Genomic DNA, 13,707 nt, shown 5'->3' with positions numbered 1-13,707 from the left:
CACCTATTAAATGGGTTATGGTCCTCAAATCAGACATATGGTTTTCTTTCTAACATCTCATCGCTGGAAAGAGTAGAACGACTTATGTCTTGGTTTGGAAAACCGTAAATTGAAAGATCCAGTATTCTCTGTGGCGCTCATGGATTCAGGTATGCTTCCGCATCTAGTTTTTATTCTCGATAATTTGACACTTTTAGTTCTAACAGGGATTCCTCGAGTTGTTCGTCGTGGCACTAATGCCTGTTCTAAAAACGCTGGTCATAACTGTAGTTGGCTTATTCCTTGCACTGGAACGTGTTAATCTCCTTGGATCTTGTGCAAGGCACCATTTGAACAGTGTAAACCTTCCTTTTTCCATCTAAGGGAAGTCATTTTTCAAGTAAATATCTTTTGGTATTTGACCGGCGAGTAGAAAATATTTTTCGTAAGTATTATAATGGAAAAATATCGATAATAATATTAGCAATCGTAAAGTTTTTTGATGATTAATAATAATGTCTAACTACTATCGAGTAATAAGAAGTTTAAAGGTTAAAATACGATAAGGAAACTAACTTCCGTGGATAACTAATGAAAGTCATCTTCCTTCTTTTGATAATATTTTTTAATAATCAAGCACCAAAATATGATTTTCTCACATAAAACATTCTCTTTCAACAATGAAAATGACTTCCATCAACAATACTTAAATTTTTTATAAAGAAAAGACAAAAATAGTAATACAACTCTACTACTATATATTGAATATATTGAAAGTTCACAACTCACAAGTGTTGTTTAAACTTTGATTGGACCAGCTTGTGTTTTATGTTTTTACACCGGCGACGGTGGCAAGCAGCTTAGCTGAAACGATAACAGCGGGCAACATAATCACATTGTAAGTGATTAATCTTTTTAATTCCTGCAATTTTGTAAATCATCGCATTTTCAATTTGCTGTATGGCAACTTTATGTGTAGATGGTTCATGCCTGTAAACATTCTTGTCACATTTACTATCGGTTCACTACTGGGTTGGATACTTGTAAAAATCACAAAAACTCCTCAACCAGTGGCGGACACAGAATTTTGTGCAAGCGAGTTCAATCTTAGAAGTACATAACTTTAGTCGTAAAATAATAGTTGTCAAATGGGTTCAAATAAAATATTTATACAAAATTTACACAGCTTTAATCCTAATTTATACATATATATACAATATTATTTTTTGGTAAAACGGGTTCAGTTGAACCCGCTAGTCACCACGTGGGTCCGCCACTGTCCTCAACATCACCATGGCCTCGTCATTGCTTGCTGTGCTGCAGGTAATACGTAGTAGCTTTACTTGACCTAATTAGTCATTACCAACAGCTTAAACTCTAATATCAGCAGGTCATAATTAATGGCCAACAACAACAACAAACTCAGTATAATCCTATAAGTGGAGTTCGGGAGTATAATCCTAAAATTAGTGGAGTTGGGGAGGGTACATAATGTGCATGCAGACCTTACTCCTACCTTGTGATCAAGGTAGAGAGCTTGTTTCCGATAGACCCTCAGTTTCAGGAACAGTCATAATGAATGACCGTTAATCCAAAATTCAAAGTCAGTGGATTTAGAATAAGCGTGATCTTATTCAGTTGAACTCATTGAACTCGTACTAATTAAATCCGTCTTTGATAATTCCTGCAGTATGTGAGGAGAAGAATAGTCCCTTTGGAGATTCTTCCATATGCTCCACTAATGGAGAAGCCTATGCATCACTCTCCATGGCCGTATGTCCATTTCCCATTATTACAACTAATTAATTCTTCTCCAGTTTCATTCTTTCTCATTTCATTTTCCCAAATAATCGCGAATTAAAGGAACAGTAAACTTAATTAGTCACTTATTTATTTATTTATTGGCTGGATTGTCAATAATGAAGATTGGGACAGTCTATTTATATTTATGGACTTATATCTACAACATCCTTCAACCACGTGGAATCAAACATAGTACCACAAACATTTTTTCTGAAAGCTGTATAGAATTTTTCCCTTCAAAGGACAACATAAAATCTGATCAGGACTACGAAGCTCAACTGGCACTGCCTCTCATTGTGTTTGAAGATAGAGAGAAGGTTTCTCTTTTCCTCTTTCCTTTTGTAATTCTTTTCATTTTAGTTAATAATCTTCAGAAGATCATGTCCTAATTTCACTTTCTCCGCCTTAGCCTTTTTCTTGTTTATATTTACCAAACACTGTTTTGAATGTTCAATAGGAACCTTTTGTTAGCAAAATGAAACAGCATATCAATATCTGGGCTGAAAGGATCAATTTGAGAATGCTATTTGCACCTTCAACTATCGCAACGGTATGTATGATCACGTTAATTACTTTATTTCTAAATTTTTTTGTCCTAACGGACTTGATGATTCGTGGTGAGGGTGCGTGAACAAAGTCCCATGGAACGTAGAAAAGAAAAATAAGTTACTTATAAGAAATTGGTTTGAAGCCTTTTAGGGAAAATCATACGGGCTTGGCCCAAAGCGGACAATATCACACTATGTTAAGAGTATTTTTGGGTTCGTTTTAGCCCAACAATTCTCAATAGCTATATAATTAATTCTTTAAACTGACACTATTAATTAACAATTTAACATTAATATTGCAGATTGTTGGAATCTTGATTGGTGTAGTTTCATTGTTAAGAAAGCTGATGATTGGAAATGAAGCTCCACTTCACGTGATTCAAAGCTCTGCATCTCTGTTAGGGTATGAAGATACATATTCAATCAAATAAACTTACTAATTAAACTTAGTCGTCACTGTTTCACAGTGAGAGGTGGATTTTATCTAAAATATACGTATAATAAGATGACACTAACTAATTGATTCTAAATCTTGAATTCACCCATGTTTCTATTATACTGGCCATTACGCCGTTGACTCAAAACACACCATGTTGCGACGCTGCAGAGAGGCTACAATACCAGCCATGACATTAATAGTTGGAGCAAATCTTCTTAGAGGTAATATCCTTAAAATAGATGTAATGAATTTTGTTCTTTTTTTTTTTGGATTTTTTATATTATTGTATTAATTTCAATGGCAGGTCTTAAAAAATCAGCAGTAGGAATGTAGGTTGTAATAGGAGTTCAGGTAATGAGGTATGTGGCCTTGCCATTATGTAGCATTATTGTTGTCAAAGTTGCAAGCCATTTTGGATTGGTGGGATCAGATCCCTTGTACTACCATTTTGTTCTTCTATTGCAATATGCACTTCCTTCCGCAATGACCATAGGTTTCTTTTACCTCTTCTACGCCAATTTCTTTTCCATCCTTTTTTTTTATTTTTATTTTATGTTTTTGGAGAATATTGTTGAATCGTGTGCGACCGTCACACATTGATACATACCATGTTGAAGTGTGTACATATCTTATCTAAAATATTAAGCTATTAGATTAGATGGTGGCACACTTCAACAAATACGAGGCAATTAAATGTATATGTTAGATTAATTGCTTTTAATGCAATTCTTTTTCTAATTTTAACTGGTTGATCGATGGACAGGTACAATTACACAGCTGTTTGAAGTTGGAGAAAGTGAATGCTCAGTGATCATGCTATGGAATTATGCATTGGCTGCAGTTGCTCCTACTCTCTGGATCAGTTACTACATGTGGTTTTTGTCTTGATTTCACTACAAAGTGTTCTGCAGAAAGAAATAGTAAAAAGAGAAAATAAGGGGATAGAATAGATCATACACGATTAGATAAGGCATATAATTCAACATTTCATTAGAATGATTTAAGTTTGTAGTAGAAAAGTACTCAAGTTTTACAGTATTTACAGAAAAAGCTAAAAACGAAAAGTTCCTACTCAAACTATTTTGACTTGTACACAAGCAAGGACTACGTATATTGGTTAATTATCCCACTGCTCATAATCTTTTCTTTCCACATTAAGTGTAAACACAACAAAATATGGTTCCAAACAGAATAGAAAAAGAGAATTAATGGCGATCCTGGCCGATCTCGATCTTGATCGGTCTCTGGGTCTTCGAACTCGATCTTGGCCGACCTCGATCTTGATCGATCTCTGGGTCTCGAGCTCGACAACATATTCTTCGCACCATGGCTCGATATTACAGTGATGAACCTTGGACCAACATGTTCCAATCTCGATTAATCATACGAAGGGTAAAACTCGATTTTGACCGTATACAGATAGTCCCCTCGTTTCTCGGAAAGAAGATGATGAGAAACGATATGAATTTTCGGACTCCGACTTGGTGGATGATGATGTCAGCGACGAACCCGATTATGACGTATGTAACAAACGTCATGTCGGTCCAGTTACCAAGGCATTAAATGCCTGTCAGTCGTTGGTCGGCCACTACCGATTCTGAATCGTCATCACCAGGCTATAAATATTCACACTTTCATCCTCATCCAAACATTTTACTCAAAAGCTTTTTCTCTACTCTTGCATCTTCTTCAAAAAATCCCTTTGCTTCATATATTTTACATCGCATACAACCCTAATTCTCGTTCCATTTGTTTATCAATGGCGAAAACCTCAAAAACGGTACCGCAAAAAGAGGCCGCTTCTTCATCACGACCCGCCAGCGGCGAGGATGCGGCGGAGCCTTGCCCTGAGGAATTCATTCCGGTAGGGTGCTCAACTGTCATCGATTTTAAGGTTGAAAAATCTTCTTCGGTACCGGGCCGATATGAGCCGATCTCGAGGTACCAGTGTTCAATCACCGAGAAAATTCTCGATAAAGTAAAATAGGAATGCAACTGGGGCGACAAGCACGTGGTAGTCCCATCGGCTGAAGAATCAATTACTACCCACGTGGAAGGGTTCTTAAGTGTTTATACTTATCCTTTCACGTTGGGTTCATTAGACCCTATCATCGTCGCCTTTTGCAAGAGATACGACGTGACCCTTGGCCAAATCCATCCTTCTTTTTGGAGAATAGTGATTCTTCTTCGATTCTTCTCAAGTAAAATCGAGGGGTGACTTTTAACCTCGATCACCTTATGCGCCTTTATAGTCCCCGACTCTATCGAGGAGGGTTAATCAAGCTTGCTCGCCAAGCCACCAAAGCGCAGTTCTCGAGTATAGACGAGACTCATGATCGGGGCTGGATGGGCCGATTTGTTCGAGTTAAAACCTAGAACCTGATCCCCGCCGATGATATGCCTTTTCCTGAGAAATGAAATATGAACCGTCAGTACTTATTTCCTTTCGAGCGCTTTAATTTGTGACTGCCTTTCATTTTTTTGATCCACTTTTTCTTTCTTGCTACAGCCGTGGCTCGGATGCCGGAACCGATTCCGGGTCTTAAACAATGGGTTGAAGGTTTGGTGCTGCAGAGACCGTACTCCAAGCGTGTTTGGGTGGAACTATTAAATGTTCTTCTTCGCTTGCTTACCCTCCCCCCTCCCCCCCCCTTCCTTTTGTAGGACTTAGGAAGGTTGCCATGAGGCCCTATCTGGGGATGAAGAGGTCCCTGCCCCGAAGCAGGTTAAAGAGAAGAAGAGAAAAGATGCACCGAGTTCCCCGGTCTTGGAAAAGAAAAAACCGGCGAAGAAATCTCGCAAGCCCAAGGGGGCTCCGTTATCATGCCTCCGGATTCGATCCACCGATTAAGGGATGAGCCCGAGGAAGGAGAAGAGGAATTAGCCTGTGTACGGGCTAATGTTGTGATACAACAATCCTCCGAATCGGCAGATGTTGATAAGGGAAACCTAGCCATAATTCCTAAACAAGGAAACGTCGAGATTATCTCATCTCGAGCTGAGATGGTTGAAGGGGAGACCAAGGGCAAGATCTCTCGGGCAGTAGAAGATATCTCGAGGGACAAGCTCGGGGTAATTGACATTAGCGGATCCCCTCAGATTTTGGATGCTATGATTCGTGAGGCCAACATGTTGGAATGTCGATCTTACGAGGGTATTCAGGAGTCGACTAACATTCACGGTTTTCTGGATGGGCTCGAGTCAGTTGCCTCAGAGGAGATTATTGGGTTCGGCGGATTACCGGTGTCGAAAAAATCATCATGGTCGGGCTCTACCGGGTCTACATCGGTTCCAAAACTGGTGGATTGATTTCCGGCCCCGAGTGTTAATCCCGATCGCAAGCGGAAAATAATGCTCTCCATCCCGGAGGATCCCCGAATTTTCTCTCCCCCTGTGGGGATTGCTAGTTATATTCGGTCCTTGGTAACCGAAGAGGATCAAACCGTGATGAATGCGGTAGGACCCGCTTACCTTTTCAACGAGTCTCAACATGCTCTGAATCGGGTAATTTCGATGGTATCTCTGCCGTTTCTTTTACACTTAGAGTTATAGATAATTCTAACATCTTTTTCCATGTTTGTAGACTTCGGTGTTGCATCACGAGGCTTTTCTCCGAATTCGGGAGGAGCATGGGGCCGAAGTTCGGAACCTCATTGAGAAAAGTGACTCCTACAAACTTCTTAGTGAGAAGCTTCGGACAGATTTGGCAACGACTCGAGATGAGCACGAGGAAATAGCTGAGCAAGTACGAATTCTTCACGCTAGTGAAGATTAATTGGAGATAACCACTAACGATCAAATTCTTTAGGTTTGACAGAGGCTCGAATAGATTGAACGGCTCAATTCGCAGGTAGATGAGCTATTGGTCGAGGCATAAAAATTCAAAGAAAATATAGACGTCCTTGCTTCGAAAAAGGAGGTCATCCAAGCGCAATTGGAGTTGGTTGAGACCCAGCTTTGGTCTGCAGAAGAAAATGCCTCGGTGTAGATCGAGAAGATTAAGGAGCTTTAGTATCGATTGGATTTGGCCACTTCTAATAAGGCAAGCTTGGCCGATGAACTCGAATTGGCTAGATCCGAGGTGGTCGAGGCCAATAAAAGAGCTGACGCTAAAGTGGCCCAGTTCAGGATTGATGTTGAGGTCAACCAGGTCAAGGCCAAGAGCATGGTCGAACATGCTAAATGGCAGGCTCGAAGGGAAGCTCTCGAGGAGGTCAGTGCTCAGGGCTTCGATGTTGCGGCCGAAATTGAAAATGCCAAGGCGGAGGAAACCAGAGCCCGAAGGCTAGCCTTCCCCGAGAAAGACTCCGAGAGCTCGGGCGAATCTGAGGACGGAGAAAATCCCGAGGATGCAGCCTCCGATGAAGACCAAGCCACTTAGGATATTAGGTTTCTTATTTTTCTTTTGTATCTTTTCAGGGGCCAATTTGACCTTTTGTAAAAAAAACTTTTGAATATATATATATATATAAGGCTTTTCTTGCTTTTTTGATTCTTGTGTTTTTCCTTTGCTTTTCTGTATTTTATGAAGGTCGAAAATGCCTTAGCATAAATTTGTGTCCGAGGTTTAGGCAATTTGATTAGAACCGAACTAGTACAACCCTTAGGTTTTTCGATCGAGTAAGTGCTTGCTCGAACTCGAAGTAATTTAGCCCTTAGGCTTTTGTAAGAAAGGTTGTTTATGGCTTTCTCCCATTTTCGGCTTGAAATTTTGTTTTATCATTTGTATTTGCAAAAAACTCGTAATGCCTTGGCTCGAAATAAGGAATCGTTCAAGAGTTCAAACAATTTTGTACTTATTAGAGTTTTCGAGGCTTGATATTATCGAAGCCTTTTATGATTTTGTCGGGGGCAGCCTTTTTTAACCGGTTTATGAAAGAATTCGAAGTCCTATTTTGGTACGGAATTCGGACGTCTCTGATCCATGTTAATTCGGCCGTAGCCTCTTTAGTTCGGGATTTTCCCCTTGGGCTTATTTTTCCGTTTTACTTCGAGCTTGCCCGAAGAGTTAGTCCCCGAGTGGATTGGCTGTGGCTTATAAAAATCGAGGGTTGCCTGAAAGGTTTTATGATCTTAGAGTTTTAATAATTCGATCTCGTTTATTTTTCGGACGGCAATCCCCGAGCGTGGGGGTAATTATCCGAACTCTGGTTATAGTCGGCCCTTAAGCATATTTACATAATAGGTCGAGAGTATGGAATTGTAAAGAAAAATACTTCTCTTTATAAATGATTATACATGCGTACATGTTTTGTGCCAGGGCTCGAGCAAACTATACGGGCACAGTTCGTTTGACCGTTTGGCCCTTACTAATTTTTCCTATCGCAACCCTGCTGCCATGAAGTAACTTCCTCATATCAAAGTTAACATTCGAGGGCAATGACCCCCCAGTGTTCGAGGTTGATTGTAAAGAAACCTCGGATATTGTTAAATTGTTCTAAGTTAGCACGATTAATGGTTGCCTCATTAAAAACCTCGCCGTAAAACCCATTTGGGAAAAAACCGGTCTAAGGGAAAAGGAGTGCAACGCGTGCTTTCAGACCTAAAGGCTTCGTGTCAAAGAATTCCTTACTGTTTCTGGTCGAACACTTGCAGGGGTTAGTTTAAAATATAAATGAAAACGGAAAGGGTCGTACCTTAGCAGTAGTATCATTTTAGGTGCGATATGTTCCAATTGCTCAGCAGTTGTTCGCCATTTATCGTGCCGAGCTTGTAGGATACTTTTCCGATGATTTCAAGAACCCGATACGGTCTTTCCCAGTTCGGACCCAGTTTTCCTTCATTCGGATTTCGGTTGTTGAGGGTGACTTTTCTTAGCACCAAGTCCCCGATGTTAAAATGTCGAAGATTGGCTCTTCGATTGTAGTATCTTTCGATTCGCTGTTTTTGGGAGGCCGATTGGACGAGAGCGGCTTCGCGTCTTTCGTCCAACAATTCTAGGCTTGTATGCATGACCTCGTTATTTGACTCATTTGTTGCATATCGAAACCTGATGCTAGGTTCTCCGACCTCGACCGGGATCAAAGTTTCGGTGCCATAAACTAATGAGAACGGTGTTGCTCCGGTACTGGATTTCGATGTTGTGCGGTATGCCCATAGAACCTCGGGTAGTATTTCTCTCCATTTTCCTTTGGCGTCAGTCAATCTCTTCTTAAGATTTTGGATGATGGTTTTGTTAGTCGATTCGGCTTGTCCGTTCCTACTGGGATGATAAGGTGTTGATAGGATCCTTCTGATCTTGTGATCCTCGAGAAATTTAGTTACTTTGCTGCCGATGAATTATTTTCCATTATCACATACAATCTCGGTGGGCATCCCGAATCGACATATGATGTGGTTTCAAATGAAGTCTATGACTTCTTTTTCTCTGACTTTCTCAAAAGCATGTGCTTCAACCCATTTAGAGAAATAATCAGTCATAAACAAAATAAACTAAACTTTACCTGGGGCCGACGGGAGAGGGCCAACGATGTCCATTACCCATTTCATGAAGGGCCATGGGGAGAGGACCGAGTGGAGTAGTTCCCCGGGTTGATGAATCATGGGCGCATGCCTTTGGCATTTGTCGCATTTTCGAACGAACTCCCTTGCATCCTTCCCCATATCAGTTCAATAGTACCCTGCTCTGATTACTTTGTAGACCAGCGATTCGGCACCAGAATGATTTCCACAAGTGCCCTCGTGAACTTCTCGTAGGATGTAGTTGGTATCTCCCGGTCCCAAATATATTGCCAACGGTCCATCGAACGTCCTTCTAAACAGCGTTCCGTCTTCGGACAAAGTGAATCGTGCTGCCTTTGTGCGTAGAGTTCTCGACTCCTTTGGATCCGATGGAAGCTTCCTATTTTTTAAGTACTCTATGTACTTGTTTCTCCAATCCCAGGTTAAACTCGTGGAGTTTATCTCGGCGTGACCTTCTTCGATTACCGATCTCATGAGTTGTACGACAGTCCCCGAGTTGAGTTCATCGTCCTCGACCGACAAACCTAAGTTTGCAAGAGCGTCGGCCTCGCTGTTCTGTTCTTAAGGTACATGTTGCAAGGTTCATTCCTTAAATCGATGTAGATTCACCTGTAGTTTATCCAAGTATCTTTGCATTCGGTCTTCTCGGACTTCAAAAGTCCCCGTTAACTTGGTTTACCACGAGGAGGGAATCACACTTAGCCTCTATGACCTCTGCTCCCAAGCTTTTAGCTAGTTCGAGACCTGCAGTCATGGCCTCATACTCGGCCTTATTGTTAGTCAATTTTGTAGTTCTGATAGACTGTCTTACTACATTACCTATGGGTGATTTTAGTACGATGCCTAGTCCGGACCCCTTCGTGTTTGAAGCACTGTCCGTAAAGAGGGTCCAGACTCCCGAAGATGTACTCAATTTTATCAGTAGTTCTTTTTCAACCTCGGGTACGGGGGCCGGCATAAAGTCAGCCACGAAGTCTGCCAAGATTTGAGACTTGATGGCGGTTCGGGGTCGATACTCAATATCGTACCCACTGATTAGAAGAAGAAGAAGAAGAACAAGAACAAGAACAAGAAGAAGTTATGCTTATGAAGAAAGAGTTGAAAAAATTTCAAAATCAGCAAACCACCCCTATTTATAAGACTTGGGGGCACCGGAATAGAAATGACATGCCATGATTAGCACGGAGATCGAAATGGCAGAACCAATCAAGGGTCACACGTGAATCGATGCAATTTATCGGGAAACGGCATCATCATAACGCATGATGTCATGACGTCACTCATTCTCTTGGACCAGATGGTTCCAACGGACTTCCCGGGAAAATTCAAAGAATTCAAAATGTGCGACCCTTAGAAATCCATGTTGCCTGATTGTCACGACCACGACCTGTATAGCCAGCTCGGTAAAACTCAACCACAAACGACACTATCCACTCATCGACCTCGTCCGCGACGATGACCTCGATAAGCAGAGGGACTAACTGTATGGGCCAAAATATATTTTTGATTTAAGCAAGTCACTTCAGGACCATTATAGCCTTCATCGACCACCACGTGCTATTAGTAAGGTCCCCACAAAAATTGGCCTCGGGGCGAAGTAGCCTCAAAGTGATGAAGGGTGCGGTCGAAGAGTCAGCAAATATCAAGGTCATGAAGTCACTGTAGTTCAAGGTCGGGGTCGAGCATCTTAGACAGAGTTATAATGGCTAGTTCTAAGATAAGACATAAAAGAGAATATTCTAGTAGATATTCTCTACACATGTACTATTAGGGTTTCTAGGAACATGTTCCCTATAAATAGAAAGAGACACAATGATAGGGGACATGAGATATTCATTTGTAAAAAATACATTGACTTTATAGAGAGAATCTGGTCGTATTGCAAGTATACAAAAACAACCTTTTTACTAAGATTCTTGTCTAGCATTTTCCACCGGATCCAAGAATAACCTAAGTGTTCAAGGGTTTATCAATCATTCATCATTGTCAGAAATAATATCCACTGATCTCATCCATTTTCGGGTGACTCACACGTTTTATTTACTTAAATATCATTTATTGCTATTTATTATTATTTAATGCCATATTTTACCTTTTTGGATCATTGAATACTGTTATTATTGCTTCTATTCATTGCCATCCGGATAAATATACTAGTTATTTGTCACGATATCGATAGCTTTATCTTTAGGATATTATTTTTTAACTAAGATTAACTCGTCTTTATTTAAATCTAATTGGGTTGAACCAAGATCTATATTTTTGGTCAAACAAATTGGATGTTAAAATCTAAGGTATATTCATGAAATATAGTTAAAAATTGATTATAATCACTTACCCAATATTTGTAGTTGAAAATCCCTTCCAAAATCGCTCAAAACCGAGCTCCAAAACCTTGTGAGAAAAAGTAACTAAATTTCGAAATAAGAAGAAAAATGTAGCAGTTGTCCTAGCTCGATTCAGGTCCTAGTTGATCTTAAAACTTACGTTTGATAAGCCCAACATTATCCATGCGAGATTACACCCAAGATAGCCTCTTGAATTATCCAATTTGGCCTTAAAATGAGGGAGATATGATGTTTGAAGTTTTAAAAGAAATCTAAAAATTTCAATGACATTTTCGTAATTATTTACACAAGAAAAAAAAACAGCAATAAGAAAATCTTTATTTTAGCACCCAATACTCATTTGAAACCTCTCGGACACAAATCATATATACATTTTAATCATCAAATATGATACGAACCTGCTCGCGCACTCAAAATACCGAAAATAGGTCATTTTAATTCGATATTAAACATCGTCAAACTTCAAATCCTTAACTTAACTAGTTTCTCAACCAATATTTTAAAATACACCCGAGACCCTCAGGACCCCATGCAATCATACCAACAAGTACAAATATATCATACAAACTTATCCAAAGCATCAAACTACCTATGGAACATCACAACAAAGAATCGAGGCTATAAACTAAATTCTAAGGCAAAAGAGTGTCCGGATCACACTTAAACACTTCATATTACTTTCAAACTTTGTACACAAGTTCAATTCAATTATATAGACCTATCCAAAGTCTCGTAACACCATCCAATAACATCAAAGTCAACTCTTGGTCAAACTTATGAACTCTTAAGTTCTTCAAATTACCAACTTTCGACAAATATTGTCGAATTCTTCTTTGAACCTCCGAAATCAAATTCGAACATACGTACAAGTCCAAAATTATCATACTAACATATCAGAATAATCAAAATCCAATTTCGAGTCCGTTTACCTAAAAGTCAAACCTTGGTAAACTCTTCCAACTTAAAGCTTCTAAAACGAGAATCATTCTTCCAAATCAATCTCGAATCACTCAAAAACTGAAACCAACCATACACGCAAGTCATAATACATATTATGAAGCTACTCAAAGCCTCAAACCAATGAATGGAACGCTAAAGCTCAAAATGACCTGTCGGGTCATTACATCAACCTATCATCAAGGTTAAATGATTACCTTTAGTTGTTCACTTACATGTGATGCGCCGAGAATGTTCAAGACTTTTGTGTGTAAAATCTTTTCTTTGTAATTTATATACCTTGGTCATCTCATGTGACCAATTAATAAATGAAGGGCCTGGATCATTTTTCCTCTTTGTAAATATTAACCAAAGTCACTTACTGACAATTTTAAATTTGGTAATATGTAATTGGACAACTAGTCACTTATTTAATATATTATTTTATAATACATTATAATAATCTCTTTCCATTAGCTTAGTATTTGACCCAATAGCTATAAACTAAATTAACTCTCTAATGTTACAACTAATAAGTAAAAAACCCAACGCGTGAGAAAAGAGCTCTGGCGATAGGCGATTTGCGACGACTGCGCACGAAGCTTTCTCGAGGACTTTAATGGCTACTCCGGCCATTGGTCAGCCTCCTCCTGAGGTTGGTCAGTCGTCAAACACTTCCTACAGCCCCCAATCCATTACAAACCCTAATCCATTACAGAACTATGCGCAATTACTTCAACTAAAAGCATTAAATGCTCTCATGCAAATCTTAGCCAATCTACCTCTCAAACCAGTCGAGTTTCTTCATGGTGAGCATGTTATCAATTGGAAGAAGCAAGAAGTGAAAAAATCAATCGTTCAACAAGGTTTACAATTAGTAGTTCTTGAGAAATTCTCATATGGAAAGCCTGATTAATAAATTATGCAAGGTTATTCCTATTCAATATGAGCTTAAAGGAGCATGTTCTATAGGCTTAATAGAGGATAATCATGTGTTGATAAGGTTATCACTAATGGAGGACTATGTTCATTTTCTATCTAAGCTTGCCTTCTACTTGAAAGCTCAAGAAGAGATGTGGCAGATGAGGTGCACGAAATGGAATCCATGGTGGAAGCCTAAGGAAGAAACTCCAATTGCAATAGCTTGGATCAGTTTTCCCGAGTTGCCACCCAATTCTTTTTGGTAAGGAAT

General features: G+C 39.6%; 2 long non-coding RNA genes across 2 annotated transcripts; both read left to right on the top strand.

Annotated features, from left to right (window-relative positions):
* The first annotated feature begins 205 nt into the window (after positions 1-205).
* LOC104098362 (uncharacterized) lies at positions 206-1,047 on the top strand. Its single transcript, XR_011413457.1, has 3 exons — positions 206-336; positions 798-877; positions 959-1,047. It is a non-coding gene; the product is annotated as an uncharacterized lncRNA (long non-coding RNA).
* A 1,567-nt stretch (positions 1,048-2,614) lies between these two features.
* LOC138891410 (uncharacterized) lies at positions 2,615-3,219 on the top strand. The gene is made up of 3 exons (XR_011413456.1): positions 2,615-2,733; positions 2,938-2,990; positions 3,074-3,219. It is a non-coding gene; the product is annotated as an uncharacterized lncRNA (long non-coding RNA).
* The last annotated feature ends 10,488 nt before the right edge of the window (positions 3,220-13,707 follow it).

Source organism: Nicotiana tomentosiformis, chromosome 2, assembly GCF_000390325.3.
Source record: "Nicotiana tomentosiformis chromosome 2, ASM39032v3, whole genome shotgun sequence".
NCBI lineage: Eukaryota > Viridiplantae > Streptophyta > Magnoliopsida > Solanales > Solanaceae > Nicotiana > Nicotiana tomentosiformis.
The sequence above is the reverse complement of the archived record's forward strand: the minus strand, read 5'-3'. Positions and strand labels throughout refer to the sequence as shown.